Genomic DNA, 6,511 nt, shown 5'->3' with positions numbered 1-6,511 from the left:
ATGGCGTTGCTGCCACCTTGCCATACACTGCTTAAAGGTAAGCAAACCAATGTCATTTAGGTGAACTGCCCTTTTTTAAAACTTGCAGCGAGGGTTGTATGTTCACTCTGAGGTCAACTGTGTGGTCTCCTGCCACTTGCACGCCTGTAGCTGGTGGAACACTCCACTGAGATGCAAGACCGTCCATCTTACCATTCAGGTGGTGTCTTTCTCCCTGTCAGTCATCTTAAAGACATGCTCCTGACTTATGGCGACTAATAGTGTTGTGTTTAAACCTCTCCTTTTGGGCTGGATGTGTCAGTGTGTAGTTTCATAGATGTATAATCTATGAGTAGAATTACGTTTCTTCAATTAGCCATCAAATTCCTAGTTTGACACAGACTATTTTTCCGAAGCTATGTTCGCCTTTTTCCCCCCACGTGGGCCGGCCCCTAGCAGTCAGAGTTCTAGCCAATGAGCTTCAACCCCCTCGCCATTTTGAGTGACAGCTAGCAAGATGCAGACGCAGCAGAGAAAGAGAGTGAGAGACCAATGACGGGGTGCAATATCTTACATGGTTTTAATTGCGTCCGATAAGCCGTTTTTATTAATTTTTTAATATAATTCCACTGAAGAGAAAGTCGTTCAAAATATTAATAGTTTTTTTGCCCCCGTCTTACGTTATGCATTGAATAATGAAAGCTGTTGTGGGTTTTTCCATTTAGGAATAAAGGATTGGAGTTTTCCCCCATTTACATGTGGTGTGATCTAACACAAGCACGTTTGTGACTACAATGAGTTGATGTAGTGGTATGGGTCTCTGCTGCAGTGACATAGGAGTGAGTGAAGGCTATGTGGCAGTCTGGGTCTCTGCTGCAGTGACATAGGAGTGAGTGAAGGCTATGGGGGCAGTCTGGGTCTCTGCTGCAGTGCATAGGAGTGAGTGAAGGCTATGTGGGCAGTCGGGTTCTCTGCTGCAGTGACGTAGGAGTGAGTGAAGGCTATGGGGGCAGTCTGGGTCTCTGCTGCAGTGACTGGAGTGAGTGAAGGCTATGGGGGCAGTCTGGGTCTCTGCTGCAGTGACATAGGAGTGAGTGAAGGCTATGGGGCAGTCTGGGTCTCTGCTGCAGTGACGTAGGAGTGAGTGAAGGCTATGTGGGCAGTCTGGTCTCTGCTGCAGTGACGTAGGAGTGAGTGAAGGCTATGGGTAGTCTGGCTCTGCTGCAGTGACGTAGGAGTGAGTGAAGGCTATGGGGCAGTCTGGGTCTCCTGCAGTGACGTAGGAGTGAGTGAAGGCTATGTGGGCAGTCTGGGTCTCTGCTGCCAGTGACGTAGGAGTGAGTGAAGCTAGGGGCAGTCTGGTCTCTGCTGCATGACAGTAAGGAGTGAGTGAAGGCTATGGGGCAGTCTGGGTCTCTCTGCAGTGACGTGAGGAGTGAAGGCTATGGGGCAGTCTGGGTCTCTGCTGCAGTGACGTAGGAGTGAGTGAAGGTATGGGCAGTTGGGTCTCTGCTGCAGTGACGTAGGAGTGAGTGGGGTATGAGGCAGTATGGGTCTCTGCTGCAGTGACGTAGGAGAGTGAGGCTAGGGGCAGGTCTGGGTCTCTGCTGCAGTGACGTAGGATGAGTGAGCTATGGTAGATCTGGGTCTCTGCTGCAGTGACATAGGAGTGAGTAAGGGTATGGAGTCTGGGTCTCTGCTCAGTGACATAGGAGTGAGGAAGGCTATGGTGCAGTCTGGGTCTCTGCTGCAGTGACGTAGAGTGAGTGAAGGCTATGGGTAGTCTGGTCTCTGCTGCAGTGACATAGGAGTGAGATGAAGGCTATGGGGCAGTCTGGGTCTCTGCTGCAGTGACGTAGAGTGAGTGAAGGCTATGGGTAGTCTGGGTCTCTGCTGCAGTGACATAGGAGTGAGTGAAGGCTATGGGGTAGTCATGGGTCTCTGTTGCATGACGTAGAGTGAGTGAAGGCTATGCAGTCTGGGTCTCTGCTGCAGTGACTAGAGTGAGTGAAGGCATGGGTAGTCTGGGTCTCTGCTGCATGACGTAGGAGTGAGTGAAGGCTATGGGTAGTATGGGTCTCTGCGCAGTGACTAGGATGAGTGAAGGCTATGGGGGCAGGTCTGGGTCTCTGCTGCAGTGACGTAGAGTGAGTGAATCTATGGGAGTCGTGGGTCTCTGCTGCATGAACGTAGGAGTGAGTGAAGGCTATGGGCATGTCTGGGTCTCTGCTGCAGTGACGTAGGAGTGAGTGAAGGCTATGGGGATCTGGGTCTCTGCTGCAGTGACGTAGGAGTGAGTGAAGGCTATGGGGCAGTCTGGGTCTCTGCTGCAGTGACGTAGGAGTGAGTGAAGGCTATGGGGCAGTCTGGGTCTTCTGCTGCAGTGACGTAGGAGTGAGTGAAGGCTATGGGTAGTCTGGGTCTCTGCTGCAGTGCGTAGGAGTGAGTGAAGGCTATGTGGGCAGTCTGGGTCTCTGCTGCAGTGACGTAGGAGTGAGTGAAGGCTATGGGGCAGTCTGGGTCTCGCTGCAGTGACGTAGGAGTGAGTGAAGGCTATGGTGTAGTCTGGGTCTCTGCTGCAGTGACGTAGGAGTGAGTGAAGCTAGGGGCTCGGTCTCTCGCTGCAGTGACGTAGGAGTGAGTGAAGGCTTGGGGGCAGTCTGGGTCTCTGCTGCATGACGTAGGAGTGAGTGAAGGCTATGGGTAGTCTGGTCTCTGCTGCGTGACAGTAGAGTGAGTGAAGGCTATGGTAGTATGGGTCTCTGCTGCAGTCATAGAGTGAGTGAAGGCTATGGGCAGTCTGGGTCTCTGCTGCAGTGACGTAGGAGTGAGTGAAGGCTATGGGGGCAGTCTGGGTCTCTGCTGCAGTGACGTAGGAGTGAGTGAGGCTATGGGGCAGTCTGGGTCTCTGCTGCAGTGACGTAGGAGTGAGTGAAGGCTATGTGTGAGTCTGGGTTCTGCTGCAGTGACGTAGGAGTGAGTGAGGCTATGGGGCAGTCTGGGTTCTGCTGCAGTGGTAGGAGTGAGTGAAGGCTATGGGGCAGTCTGGGTCTCTCGTGCAGTGACGTAGGAGTGAGTGAAGGCTATGGGTTGAGTCTGGGTCTCTGCTGCAGTGACGTAGGAGTGAGTGAAGGCTATGGGGCAGTCTGGTCTCTGCGCAGTGACGTAAGGAGTGAGCTGAAGGCTATGGGGCAGTCTGGTCTCTGCTGCAGTGACGTAGGAGTGAGTGAAGGCTATGTGCAGTCTGGGTCTCTGCTGCAGTGACGAGGAGTGAGTGAAGGCTAGGGGGCAGTCTGGTCTCTGCTGCAGTGACGAGGAGTGAGTGGAGGCAATGGTCCTGCTCATGACGTAGAGGAGTGAGCTACGTGGTAGTATTGCCTCCATATAGGAGGAGTATTCTGGGTTACACCTCTGCAGTTAGAAACTCAAGATTCCCTGCTGACTGTCCAAGTTGTATGATAGAGAGGAAGTGAGACTAGGGGGGAACTTGAGTTGTATTTCCTTGATTCCTCGCATCCTCACCTCCCCCCCAAAATGCATTGGTGAGGAATTCAGGAGGAACCTCATATCTTTACTCCATGTGCTTGGAAGGAAGACTGGAGAGGAAACAAGGACAACAGAGGAGAATTCAACTGAGGACTGGAAAGTGAGAGCTGCAGCAGATAGCAGCACTCAACATATAGCTTTTGGTAAAGACACTACCTTTAGACATCCAGAACGGCTCATAGGCAGAGGAGTCTATCACCGTTTCTAGCGGGAGCATGCTTGATGTACACCCTTGACAGGATGCTAGTCTATTGCAGGTTCTTACCTTACAATAATCTCCTTAATGCTGAGTGCCAAGCAGTCCCATTTCCCCCCCCCAGTCTGGTATGAACATAGTAGGCCTTTTAGACTTGTCCTGTACTTACCAACAGGGGAAACTTCTGTACTAATGCCCACACAGCCAGCGGGGCCTGGGAGCTCTGAGGTTCCTAGTCCTATTTTTACTGTTATTCAGCCTGCTGTTATATGACATTCACCTTTTTTGGACACAAAAACAAGACTGTTTTCCCTGTGCTCATCACATTTGACTCCCCATGCTGCGGAGTAAAATCACAAACATGTTGTTTGTTTGTTTGTTTGTGTTGACCGCTAACAGAGGCGGGCGCACCGACAGGAGGCGGCTCACCGACAGGAGGGCGGGCCGCACCAAGGAAGGGGCGGCGCACGACAGGGAGGCGGCGGGCGCACACAGGAGAGGGGCGGGCGCACCGACAGGAGGGGCGGGCGCACCGACAGGAGGGGCGGGCGCACCGACAGGAGGGGCGGGCGCACCGACAGGAGGGGCGGGCTCACAGACAAACCTGATAATAACAAGTGAGGGTCCAGACGCAGGTAACTGCCAAAATAAAGGAAACACCAACATAGTGTCTTTTTTAATAGGCCGTTGGTCCACCACGAGCCGCCAGAACAACTTCAGTGTGCCTTGGCAGATTGTCTGGACCTCTATTGGAGGGATGCGAGAAATTCCATAATTTGGTGTTTTGTTGATGGTGGTGGTGGTGGTGGTGGTGGTGGTGGTGGAAAACACTGTCTCAGTTGGGTTGAGATCTGGTGACTTGAGACCCCTCTTTTAAAGTCACTGAGATCTCTTCTAGCCATGGTAGCCAAAATAATTTGAAACATGACCCAAAGCATGATGGGATGTTAATTGTTTAATTAACTCCGGAACCCTGTGTGGAAACACCTGCTTTCAATATACTTTTGTTTCCATAATTTCGTGTGTCCTTTTTATTTCTGTCAGTTACCTGCATCTTTAACAACATTCTCTATTTAGTCAGAAGCATTTTATTTCCCCTAACAGCTTTCTCTCAGACGATTTTAAAATGTTTTTTTTATCATGTTCACAACAAACATATAAACAGGACAATGGTTTTAGTATTAAAGATGAATGCATCTGAAGCACACACAAAAGAGCCTTCAGTGTAGCAGACTCGGGTTATTCTCGTTGCTACCCGATGGAAGTCTTGCATCAGTCGATTTCTGCCTTAACACTTCTTTATAAATGTGTTGTTAATCTGTTTCTTATTTACTTCAGAAGAGGTTTGTTATTGTTTCCCACCGCTTCTAACACATCTTTTCTTTTTAAAGAAGAAACCTTGGCACTGTAAGGCTAAACCGAGAGCGACACGTGAGCTCCCATCTCAGGTATTCAAACCAGTCAGACCCATGTCTGTACTCATCCGTCCGTCGTACCATTTCAGCCATCTTGGGGGTTACATTTGGGGGTTACAAACCAGTCAGACCCAGTCTGTACTCATTCCGTCCGTCGTACCATTTCAGCCATCTTGGGGTTACATTTTAACCCTCTTCATGCATGTTTTGTGATCATGCATGTTACTCCATCCATCGTCATTCTTCTTCGATTTGTGTATTACTTTGTTCTTTAATGTTTAGGTTGGCGTAATGGCAAAGCTATGTACGTTCTCTGAGAGACGATATGGAAGGAATGGTCGTGATTGAAATGACAAGTGTTTCAGCGGCTGGGTATTCCTGCTTTTGTGGTAATTTCTATAAATATATACCATCTTCTTTGAAGACTGTGTTTCTCTGCATTTTATAATTTACAAAACTCCAGAGATTGTGGATAGTTTGAAACATGCTCCATGAATTAATATCTTGATGTAAAAGAAACTTAAATCAGATTTAGCACACTGTTTTAACAGATTTATGCGGGTGATGCATATGCTTGTGTTTCTTATCCCCATCAGTGCAGTAATACATCTAACATAACACAATCTAAAAGGAGGAATTAAGAATATATAAATAATATATGGACGATGCAATGTCCAGTGGCATAGACTAAGATGCAGTAGAATAGGATAGAATACAGTATACATATCAAGATGAGTAATACATAGACTAAGAATGCGTAGGCTAGAGTATATTACATACGAGATGAGTAAATAATAGACTAAATACAGTAAGAATAGAATCAGTATATACATATGAGAGAGTAATACATAGACTAAGATACAGTAGGAATGAATACAAGTATATACTATGAGATGAGTAATACATAGACTAAGATGCGGTAGGCTAGAGTATATACATATGAGATGAGTAATACATAGACTAAGATACAGTAGAATAGGAATAGTATACAGTATATACATACGAGATGAGTAATACATGACTAAGATACAGTAGAAAGGATAGTATACAGTATATACATACGAGATGAGTAATACATAGACTAAGATACAGTAGAATAGGATAGAATACATTGATATACATAGAGATGAGTAATTACATAGACTAAAGATACAGTAGAAATAGGATAGACATACAGTATAATACATATGAGACTGAGTAATACATAGACTAAAATCACGTAGAATAGGAATAGTATACAGTATATCAATACGAGATGAGTATACATAGACTAAGATACAGTAGAATAGGATAGTATACAGTAATATATTGAGATGAGTAATGCCAAATTAAAACCATTATTAAAGTGACTAGTGTTACATTTTTTTTTAAATTA

Source organism: Salvelinus sp. IW2-2015, unplaced genomic scaffold, assembly GCF_002910315.2.
Source record: "Salvelinus sp. IW2-2015 unplaced genomic scaffold, ASM291031v2 Un_scaffold1187, whole genome shotgun sequence".
NCBI classification, from domain to species: Eukaryota; Metazoa; Chordata; class Actinopteri; order Salmoniformes; family Salmonidae; genus Salvelinus; species Salvelinus sp. IW2-2015.
This window is presented reverse-complemented; position numbering follows the sequence as displayed.